Source organism: Xyrauchen texanus, chromosome 35 (genome assembly GCF_025860055.1).
Source record: "Xyrauchen texanus isolate HMW12.3.18 chromosome 35, RBS_HiC_50CHRs, whole genome shotgun sequence".
Classification (NCBI taxonomy): Eukaryota; Metazoa; Chordata; class Actinopteri; order Cypriniformes; family Catostomidae; genus Xyrauchen; species Xyrauchen texanus.
In genome coordinates this window covers 388217-400129 of record NC_068310.1, presented here as the reverse complement: position 1 = coordinate 400129, position 11913 = coordinate 388217, and the positions used below count along the sequence as shown (strand labels likewise).

The 11913-nt window shown below is 44.4% G+C and overlaps 2 pseudogenes; one reads left to right on the top strand and one right to left on the bottom strand.

The window, feature by feature from the left end:
- Positions 1–480: 480 nt before the first annotated feature.
- LOC127629358 (uncharacterized) lies at positions 481–599 on the bottom strand (annotated as a pseudogene).
- Positions 600–11397: 10798 nt separating this feature from the next.
- Positions 11398–11516, top strand: LOC127629356 (uncharacterized; annotated as a pseudogene).
- Positions 11517–11913: the final 397 nt, after the last annotated feature.

Sequence of the window (11913 nt, the reverse complement as noted above, 5' to 3'; positions counted from 1 at the left end):
TATTTGTATTTATTTCTCTTTTTGAAAAGGTAAGTGCCTCCTCTCTATTCATTCAATTTTACAGGAGTCGTCCACAATACCTTTTTCTGCATACCTGTGTCATAGCTTCCATGTGGTTTGCTAAAAGAGGGCATACTCAGCTGCACAATTATATGCTTAACACATAATAATAATCCAGTGGCCAAAGAAAACTCTTCTCTACTTAAAAAATGACCTCAGGACGCTTTCTTTCGGATGTGTCCACCAAATTTTGGAAGAACTGCACTTTGTTTGTACTTTCCTACTCTGTATGTTGCAGTAAAAAAAGAGCAAAAAAAAAAACCCTCTACTGCTTTCTGTAGGAGGCAAGATAAATGAGCAGGCTGTCCTTTGCCACAGAGAAAGCTAAATGAATGAAAATCAATCAAACAACCAATTTCCAAGGATAAATAAATAAATCCCAGTTGAGTGTATGAGTTAAAACAAACAAGGAAAAGCAAAATCTTACAGCACCTGGTATTCCCAGGAAGTCTCCCAACCAAGTACTAATCAGGCCCAGCCCTGTTTGGCTTCCGAGATCAGACGAGTTCGGGCCTGCACAGGGTGGTATGGCCGTAAGCGAGTGCTGCGGCTACCAGCAGGCCATTTAAAGCAAGCGCACTGCGCGCATCCTTATGCTGCTGTCCCATCATTAAAATATGTCTTGTACTGCAGCTCTAAAAAAGAGACAACAGGCCCTTTCCTCTCAGACATTGTCTATTTTTATTTATTTCTCTTTTTGAAAAGGTAAGTGCCTCCTCTCTATTCTAAAATCTTTATTTCTTTTGTTTCCTTAAAAGCAAAGCTATTTGTTAAATCTTTTGCCCCTCCAAATCTCATATACACTGCTTTTTCTCCATTTACTTTAGCTTCTGATCCCTTACAAAACATCTCCACAATTCTCATTGCTTTTTTAACACTCTCTAGATCCTTTACTATCACTGTAGTATCATCCGCATACTGAAATATTTTGTTCTTTTCTCCCTCATCACTTATTCCCTTAATTCCCTTTTCTTGTTTTATGGCCAGACCTAGTGGTTCAGAAACTAAAGAATATAAAAGATCTGAGAGTGGACATCCTTGCCTTATTGATCTAGTAACTTTAAAACACTGTGTTAAAAAGCCATTACATTTCATTTTTGTTACTGCTCCTTTGTATAACATTTTTATCCATTTAATAAAATTTCCTCCAAAACCAAAACTTTTTAAAATACCAAATAAAAAATCATGTTCCACTCTGTCAAACGCTTTTTCGAAATCTAAACTAATTATATACCCTTCTTTGTTCTTGTCATGTATGTATCTTATCGTATCTTTTATACTTATTGTTGTATCTGCTATGTCTCTTTCACTCTGTACACTTGGTTGGTTTTAATTATATTCGGCATTACTTTCCTCAATCAGTTGGCTAAAAGTTTAGACAAAACCTTTAAGTCAGTATTCAACATCGTAATTGGTCTGTAATTCTTCAAATCTATCTTCTCTCCTTTTCGCTTGTATATCAATTTCATTAAACCGATTCCCATTCTTTGGTTCAGTTCTCCTTTGTTAAAAATATCCGCATATACTTCTTTTAAAATGCTAGCTAAAAAATCTTTTAAAACTATATAAAATTCACTCCCCAAACCATCTATACCTGGACTTTTCTTTTTGTTTAGCTCACTTATTGCTCTTTTTATCTCTTCTTCACTTATCTCTCTATCACACTCTTTTTTGTCTTGTTCCCCAACTGTTGTTTTTATTTCTTTCAATAACTCCAGTTTCTCTTCTTCTTTCACTCCCTCTGCACTAAACAAATTCTCATAGTATGCTTTTATTTCTTTGAGAATTTCCTCGTTTGTTTCTACAACTACTCCATTATTTCCTCTTATTTCTTTTATCATTTTCGCTTTCCCTCTACTTTTTTCTAGATTAAAGAAAAACTTTGTACATTTTTCGCCCTCCACTGTGTATTTTGCCTTACTTCTTAGTCTTGCTCCCTCATATTTGTCCTCTTCCATTTCTTTCAATATTCCCTCTAGTTCTTTTATTTTTTGTATATCTCCCCATTCTCATTTACTTCTTTTTAAAATTTTTCCCTTGTTTCTCTCTCCTTGTTTCTCTTGCTTTTCTGTATTAACTTGCAGTACTTTATTGTAAACTTTTTAACTAAATATTTAGTATTTTCCCACCATATTCTTTTATCTTCAATGTACATTTCGTTCTTCTTTTCCATTTCAATAATTTCTTTAACACTCAAAACATAACCTTCATTCTTTAAAATCTCTGTATTTAAAATCCAAACTCCCGGCCCTCTTTTCACAGAACTCCAGTCTATTTGTATAAAAATTGGTTTGTGATCACTTAAGCTTGAGTCCTCATATTTAATACTATCAATAAAACCTTCCACGTTCTTGTACATAATATAAAATCAATTCTTGTTTTGCACATAAAATTCCCCACTAATTGCCTCCTTGAATATTCTCAAATTTTTCCATTTCTTTCTCGCCATATATCAATCATGTTGTTTTCTTCTATTAATAATTCCAACTCTTTTCTTCCTTTGTCATTTCTAAAAACCATTCCCTCACCCATTTCAATTTTGATAAAAACAGTATTAAAATCACCCATCATAATAACTTCTCTGTATTCCTTTAAAAATTCTCTTAAAACACTAAAATACTCTTTCGTTTCATTCTCTTCGTTTGACGCATGAACATTAACCACAACTATTGCTTTTCCTTCAAAGACCATTTCTACAGCCATGCATTTCCCTTCTTCATCATTGTATATTTTCTTACGTTACACCACTGTTTTCCTTTATTAAAACCGCTACACCTCTGCCATACCTATCATCCCCATTATTATATAAGATCTCTCCATTCCACCTTTTCATTATTTCAGTCATAAAACTTTCCCTCCAGTTAGTCTCTTGTAATAAAATCACATCTTCACTTTTGCACATTTCCTTCATTTTGTCAAATTTTCTTATATCTAAAAGTCCTCTGGCATTAAAATTAACAATTCTTAACAGCATAAAACATATAAGAATTTTGATAAGATCCATCATCTTAGTCCATCTCCTTCAAGTCCTTTAGCACATCAAACTTATTCCCAGTCTCCATAGAGTCTTTTTTAATTACTTTTTTCCTGGCAGTGTCTAAATTTGGTGTTACCTTTATTGGCCTTCTTCTTTTCGATGATTTCGCTTGTTTGTCTTCCTTTTGTTCCTCCTCTTCACTTTCCATTCTAACCGGTTGTTCGTCGAAATCTATTACAAATACATCCTGTTGTATATCCATCAGTCCATTATTCCCTTGATCATTTTGTTCCCCATCTTTCAAAGCACTTTGCACATTTTCTGTTAAAACCATCTGAGTCCAAGTTCCCTCGTTCTGTTGTGATTCTTCCTCTTGATCATTATGTTCTTTTTCATGCTATTCAGTGTCCTTGGTCGCTGTTGTTTCGCCCTCTTGTATTGTTTTTTCTTCCCGTTGCACATTGTCTCGTTCATGCATCTGCTCGTCCACTTGCTGTTTATCCTCCTCCTCCTCATTTCCCATCCCACACTCACACTTATTTAAAAACAAATTATAATACGGGCACCTTACTGCATTGCAGTCTCTCGCGAAGTGCCCCCTCTCCTCGCACTTAAAACATTTGAACTCCGGGCAATCCTTCACCACATAGTCCGTGCTCATGCACAGCCGATAGGTCTTCACCTGGTGGCTGTGCATCACCCGGAAATATTGTGGGCCCTCTGCCGTTTCCATTCTTTTGCTGTATGGGAGGGAGGCAACTTCTTTTGGGAAACGTGTTCTGACAAACCTTGTTCCAGCCTCAATGTTGGTGCCCGGATACACTCGTCTTTTTATTTTCGATATTGGGAAGACTCCCCATCCTTCCAATTTATCAATAATCTCCTCATCAGCCATGTAGACAGGCAGATGCATGAAGGAGACAATGTAATCTCGGTTTTGCAGTCTCCTTACCTCTAAGTTAGTTCCATTAATTGTCAGCCCATCCATTAACATCTCTGTGTCTTCTTCATGTTCCAGCGTCACCTCGTACTCCTTAGTTTGTTTGGGTCTGACCGCTAGTATCCTTCCTTCACCAATCCGCTCCATCTCTGCATTAATAATGTCTATCACCCTCACATCTTTCAATTGTCCTACTTCCACTGTCACTGTCGCTTCCTTCAAGTACACTCTTTTCACACTCTCTTTTCTTCTTTCATTATCCTTTTCTTTACCATCTCGTTGTCTTTTAGCCAGTCCATTGTCATTCCCACGCCGTATTTCCTCCGCCATTGCCATGTCCGTCACCGTGGATCCATCCATTATAAACAAAAGGATCAAAAACAAAAAAAAAACACACAAAAAAAGCGTAAAATATACTGAAGTTCTCCCCAACAGCGCAAGCTGCTGGGAGGAAGAAACTAAACAAAAGAAAAAACAAACCACTAATAGAAATAAAGACTTATTTAAACGCAAAAAACACACAAAAAAAGTTTGGTGAGCCTCTCTCACCTACTGCAGCCAAACACTTCCTGGATTGTACCAACTGGTCTAATTCACAGGGGTGCACAGGGTGGAATGGCCGTAAGCGAGGGCTGCGGCTACCAGCAGGCCATTTAAAGCACGCGCACTGCACGCCTCCTTATGCTGCTCTCCCATCATTAAAATATGTCTTGTACTGCAGCTCTAAAAAGAGACAACAGGCCCTTTCCTCTCAGACGTTGTCTCTTTTTATTTATTTATCTTTTTGAAAAGGTATGTGCCTCCTCTCTAGTCATTCAATTTCACAGGAGTCGTCCACAATACCTTTTTCTGCATACCTGTGTCATAGCTTCCATGTGGTTTGCTAAAAGAGGGCATACTCAGCTGCACAATTATATGCTTAACACATAATAATAATCCAGTGGCCAAAGAAAACTCTTCTCTACTTAAAAAATGACCTCAGGACGCTTTCTTTCGGATGTGTCCACCAAATTTTGGAAGCACTGCACTTTGTTTGTACTTTCCTACTCTGTATGTTGCAGTCAAGAAAGAGCAAAAAAAAACAAACCCTCTACTGCTTTCTGTAGGAGGCAAGATAAATGAGCAGGCTGTCCTTTGCCACAGAGAAAGCTAAATGAAAGAAAATCAATCAAACAACCAATTTCCAAGGATAAATAAATAAATCCCAGTTGAGCCAGGGGGGAGTGTATGAGTTAGGGAACCTAGGCACTTCGACGGATGTTGGCCCATTCAAATAAGTTGCAATATGACACATAGGCGGTGCGATGGACCGTACGCATGAATTTGGATCCAAATTGCAACTTAAGCGGATGGCGAGTCGGCGTTATGGCCCTATTTGCGCATACGGCGCAGTTATTGCGCAATAGGCTGTTGGTTGACACCACCGGGGGCGCTCTTGCACTGCGAATGAAACGAACGTCCATCGAACGGCCTATTTCGTCCACCCAGGCGCCTATCCTTCGTTATTTCGTCCACCTATCAGCCTAAAGTGCCACCTAGGTGACTACTCAGTCTTCCTCTCGTCCCACGAACAGCCTATTCATCCACCTATGTGCCTATTTTTCATCATTGTGCCTAAAGCGCCACCTAAGTGGCTACTCTTCACCGTGGTCTTCCTCACGTCCCACGAACAGCCTATTCGTCCACCTAAGTGCCTATTTTTCGTCATTGTGCCTAAAGCGCCACCTAAGTGACTACTGTTCACCGTGGTCTTCCTCACGTCCCACGAACAGCCTATTCGTGCCTAGCCAGTGAAAATATAGGGTAGGGTTAGGAAACAAACTCGGGGCCCACCTAGGACCCTGAAACCCTGGATCCTGACCCAGGGGCCCCTGGACTACCACCGTGTCAAATTTGAAGCAGCTGCGACCTTTTGACCCCTGCTTTCCAGATGTCCGTCCTGCAACCTATTCGACGTAGGCTGTTCGTTGACACTTCGGCCAATTAAGCACGAAAATGGGTCGAAGGGACACGAGGCTCCAGTCACGGCCCCAGGGGCCCCTGACGAGGCGTGGGTGTCAATTTCGGGCCAAACGGAGTCATCGGCTGCTGTTTGGCCCCCAGGGGTCCGAGGGGCCCCAAACTTCGCATCCTGGTATTCTAGGGTCCCCACTGCCACATACTAGGAGGACGAGTCCCTAGAGCGCAGGGAACTATTTTGACCTTTTGACCCCTGCTTTCCAGACGTCCGTCCTGCAACCTATTCGATGTAGGCTGTTTGTTGACACTTGGGCCAATTAAGCAGGAAAACAGGTCGAAGGGACACGAGGCTCCAGTCACGGCCCCAGGGGCCCCTGACGAGGCGTGGGTGTCAATTTCAGGCCAAACGGAGTCATCGGCTGCTGTTTGGCCCCCGGGGGTCCAAGGGGCCCCAAACTTCGCATTATGGTAGCCTAGGGTCCCCACTACCACATACTAGGAGGACGAGTCCCTAGAGCGCAGGGAAATATTTTTGACCTTATTTTTTCAAAATCTCTCACAAAGGCCTCTTCCACTCATAGACAGAAAGACCCTCTCCAAAGGGCCCAGTGAAAATATAGGGTCCTGACCCAGGGGCCCCTGGACTACCACCATGTCAAATTTGAAGCAGTTGCGACCTTTTAACCCCTGCTTTCCAGACGTCCGTCCTGCAACCTATTCGACGTAGGCTGTTCGTTGACACTTGGGTGAATTAAGCACGAAAACGGGTCGAAGGGACACGAGGCTCCAGTCACAGCCCCAGGGGCCCCTGACGAGGCGTGGGTGTCAATTTCGGGCCAAACGGAGTCATCGGCTGCTGTTTGGCCCCCGGGGGTCCGAGGGGCTCCAAACTTCGCATCCTGGTAGCCTAGGGTCCCACTGCCACATACTAGGAGGACGAGTCCCTAGAGCGCAGGGAAATATTTTTGACCTTTTGACCCCTGTTTTCCAGATGTCCGTCCTGCAACCTATTCGATGTAGGCTGTTCGTAGACACTTGGGCCAATTAAGCACGAAAACGGGTCGAAGGGACACGAGGCTCCAGACATGGCCCCAGGGGCCCCTGACGAGGCGTGGGTGTCAATTTTGGGCCAAACGGAGTCATCGGCTGCTGTTTGGCCCCCAGGGGTCCGAGGGGCCCCAAACTTCGCATCCTGGTAGCCTAGGGTCTCCACTGCCACATACTAGGAGGGCGAGTCCCTAGAGCACAGGGAAATATTTTTTACCTTCTTTTTTCAAAATCTCTCACAAAGGCCTCTTCCACTCATAGACAGAAAGACCCTCTCCAAAGGGCCCAGTGAAAATATAGGGTAGGGTTAGGAAACAGACTCGGGGCCCACCTATGACCCTGAAACCCTGGATCCTGACCCAGGGGCCCCTGGACTACCACCGTGTCAAATTTGGAGCAGCTGCGACCTTTTGACCCCTGCTTTCCAGACGTCCGTCCTGCAACCTATTCGACGTAGGCTGTTCATTGACACTTGGGCCAATTAAGCATGAAAACGGGTCGAAGGGACACGAGGCTCCAGTCACGGCCCCAGGGGCCCCTGACGAGGCGTGGGTGTCAATTTCGGGCCAAACGGAGTCATCGGCTGCTGTTTGGCCCCCGGGGGTCCGAGGGCCCCCAAACTTCGCATCCTGGTAACCTAGGGCCCCCACTGCCACATACTAGGAGGACGAATCCCTAGAGCGCAGGGAAATATTTTAGACCTTTTGACCCCTGCTTTCCAGATGTCCATCCTGCAACCTATTCAATGTAGGCTGTTCGTTGACACTTGGGCCAATTAAGCATGAAAACGGGTCGAAGGGACACAAGGCTCCAGTCATGGCCCCAGGGGCCCCTGACGAGGCGTGGGTGTCAATTTCGGGCCAAACGGAGTCATCGGCTGCTGTTTGGCCCCCGGGGGTCCGAGGGGCCCCAAACTTCGCATCCTGGTAGCCTAGGGTCCCCACTGCCACATACTAGGAGGACGAGTCCCTAGAGCGCAGGGAAATATTTTTGACCTTATTTTTTCAAAATCTCTCACAAAGGCCTCTTCCACTCATAGACAGAAAGACCCTCTCCAAAGGGCCCAGTGAAAATATAGGGTAAGGTTAGGAAACAGACTCAGGGCCCACCTATGACCCTGAAACCCTGGATCCTGACCCAGGGGCCCCTGGACTACCACCGTGTCAAATTTGGAGCAGCTGCGACCTTTTGACCCCTGCTTTCCAGACGTCCGTCCTGCAACCTATTCGACGTAGGCTGTTCGTTGACACTTGGGCCAATTAAGCATGAAAACGGGTCGAAGGGACACGAGGCTCCAGTCACGGCCCCAGGGGCCCCTGAGGAGGCGTGGGTGTCAATTTCGGGCCAAACGGAGTTATCGGCTGCTGTTTGGCCCCCGGGGGTCCGAGGGCCCCCAAACTTCGCATCCTGGTAGCCTAGGGTCCCCACTGCCACATACTAGGAGGACGAGTCCCAAGAGCGCAGGGAAATATTTTAGACCTTTTGACTCCTGCTTTCCAGACGTCCGTCCTCCAACCTATTCGATGTATTCTGTTCGTTGACACTTGGGCCAATTAAGCATGAAAACGGGTCAAAGGGACACGAGGCTCCAGTCACGGCCCCAGGGGCCCCTGACGAGGTGTGGGTGTCAATTTCGGGCCAAACGGAGTCATCGGCTGCTGTTTGGCCCCCGGGGGTCCAAGGGGCCCCAAACTTCGCATCCTGGTAGCCTAGGGTCCCCACTGCCACATACTAGGAAATATTTTTGACCTTATTTTTTCAAAATCTCTCACAAAGGCCTCTTCCACTCATAGACAGAAAGACCCTCTCCAAAGGGCCCACCTAGGACCCTGAAACCCTGGATCCTGACCCAGGGACCCCTGGACTACCACCGTGTCAAATTTGGAGCAGCTGCGACCTTTTGGCTCCAGACACGGCCACAGGGGCCCCTGACGAGGCGTGGGTGTCAATTTCGGGCCAAACGGAGTCATTGGCTGCTGTTTGGCCCCCGGGGGTCCGAGGGGTTAGGGTTAGGGTTAGGTTAAGGGTTAGGGTTAGGTTAGGTTTAGGGTAAGGGTTAGCGGTTAAGGGTTGGGGGCTAGGTTTAGGGGTTAGGTTTAGGGGTTAGGTTAAGGGGTTAGGTTAAGGGGTTAAGTTTAGGGGTTAGGTTAAGGGGTTAAGTTTAGGGGTTAGGTTAAGAGGTTAGGTTAAGGGGTTAAGTTATAGGGTTAAGTTTAGGGGTTATGTTTAGGGGTTAGGTTTAGGGGTTAGGAAGTGTTAGTTAAGGAGGGTAGGCGCTAACCAGTGTGCACAGGCCATCAATGTCGCTCACTCGACTGGATTCACTTCTCATTCAGGCCTTGGGGATATATAGTGCCTAATTTATTGATCCAAATTCTCTCTGCTCTTTTTCTCTGGGGCACGGACCACTGCGGGTTGGCCTGTAGGACCGTGACCCGGAAGGATTCCCATCCGTGTTTAAGAAAATGTTGGACCAGGTAAGTGTTATTTTCTCTTCCTCTCAGAATGTTGTATTTATGTTAAGCGTCATTCTGACCAGAACGGTGTTGCCCGTTTCTCCCACATATTGAGCTCGACATTGTTTGCAGGTGATGAGGTAAATGCAGTTTTTACAGTGTACCGTTCCTGATTGGTGAGTACTGAAAACCTCTTTTGTGAACTTGTTTTGTACGCATCTTTTTTGTTCCAAATATTGTCCCTGATGTTTTTGTTTCGTGTTGTGAAGAGGATGGAGTTTGGCTCTAATTAGATAGTCTTGTAAACTTTTGTTTATTCTTAATGCTACAATAACTCTGTGGTTCTTCAATATTTGTGTCTGTCCCAATATGTTCTGGAAGTTTTACTTTACCTCTTTGGTCAGTTTCAGAGCGGCCGAGGAGTAAGTCAGGACAAAGGGGACGCCGGTCCCCTCCGCCTGGGGCCTGCTTGTCAAGTATGATTTAAAAACCTTTCTCGAGAAGGACCTGTTATATCCTCTGGGCCGGAGCGCTTTGAAGAGGATTCGTGTCGCTTCTCTGAAGTCCCGTTCCTGGGTGCATATGCGACGGAACATCAGGAGTTGCGACTTGACGAGGCCTGAGTAAGTGTGTTTGGGGTGAAAACTGCTTTTATGTAGTAGGGCATGCGTGTCGGTTTCTTTGAAGAAGACTTTGATGTCCAATTTGTGTGACGAGTTGAAATCTGGACCCTTGTAAGTTGTGGTGTCCAGAAAGTCTACCGATAGGTGACTGGTGGTGGATTTTAATTTTATAGATGGGTTATGGTTATTTAGTGTCGCCACAAATTCCTTGAACCCGTCTTCAGAGTGAGTCCATACTCCCCAGATATCATCTAGGTACCTAAAATAGTGAAGGGGCTGTTTGTGGCATCAGGATAAGGCCGAAGCCTCCCATTCTGCCATAAATATGTTGGCGTAGGCCGGGGCAAACTTCTTGCCCATCGCTGTGCCTTTAACTTGCAGGAAAAATTCCCCATTGAACTCGAAATCGTTTCTGTTTAAATTGATTTCTAATAATTGGATGAGTTCTTTGTCGGGCCTGGAGGTGTCTGGGTTTTTTTTAAATATATTTTTAATGGCCTGAATTCCTTCTTGGATGTCTATGTTTGTGTAAAGGCCATCCACATCCATAGTGAACAGGATGGCCTTTTGGGGAATTTTTAGTCCTTTGACTTTCTGGACAAAATCATACGTGTCTTTTATATAGCTGGGGTGGCCCATCGAAAGAGGATTTAAGTAAAAATCTAAAAATTCTGCCGTATAGTACGTTTCACTGCCGCAATCGGATACTATAGGCCTTCCTGGGGGAATTTCATGAGGTTTGCTCCATTTGGTTGGGTCTTTGTGTATTTTGGGGAGCATGTAGAACCTCCTGCTTCTAGGTTCCGCGTTACCTAATAGGTAGGACTTTTGTTTTGCGTTGATGTGTTTTTTCTGATATAGGGTTTGGGCTATATTTTTGACCATAGGTACAGTGTCTAAAAAAATGGGTCTATCCAATTTCTGGTAATATGTTGGGTCATTCAATTGTCTATATCCCTCCCATAAATATTGTTCTCGGTCCCATATGACTATCGCACTGCCCTTGTCTGCAGGTTTAATGATGATCATACTCCCCACAGTATGACACAGGTGTGCAGCTGAGTATGCCCTCTTTTAGCAAACCACATGGAAGCTATGACACTGGTATGCAGAAAAAGGTATTGTGGACGACTCCTGTGAAATTGAATGAATAGAGAGGAGGCACTTACCTTTTCAAAAAGAGAAATAAATAAAAATAGACAATGTCTGAGAGGAAAGGGCCTGTTTTCTCTTTTTTAGAGCTGCAGTACAAGACATATTTTAATGATGGGAGAGCAGCATAAGGATGCGTGCAGTGCACTTGCTTTAAATGGCCTGCTGGTAGCCGCAGCACGCTCTTACGGCCATACCACCCTGTGCAGGCCCGAACTCGTCTGATCTCGGAAGCCAAACAGGGCTGGGCCTGGTTAGTACTAGCATGGGAAACTTCCTGGGAATACCAGGTGCTGTAAGATTTTGCTTTTCCTTGTTTGTTTTATCTCATACACTCCCCCCTGGCTCAACTGGGATTTATTTATTTATCCTTGGAAATTGGTTGTTTGATTGATTTTCTTTCATTTAGCTTTCTCTGTGGCAAAGGACAGCCTGCTCATTTATCTTGCCTCCTACAGAAAGCAGTAGAGGGTTTTTTTTTTTTGCTCTTTCTTGACTGCAACATACAGAGTAGGAAAGTACAAACAAAGTGCAGTGCTTCCAAAATTTGGTGGACACATCCGAAAGAAAGCGTCCTGAGGTCATTTTTTAAGTAGAGAAGAATTTTCTTTGTTCACTGGATTATTATTATGTGTTAAGCATATAATTGTGCAGCTGAGTATGCCCTCTTTTAGCAAACCACATGGAAGCTATGACACA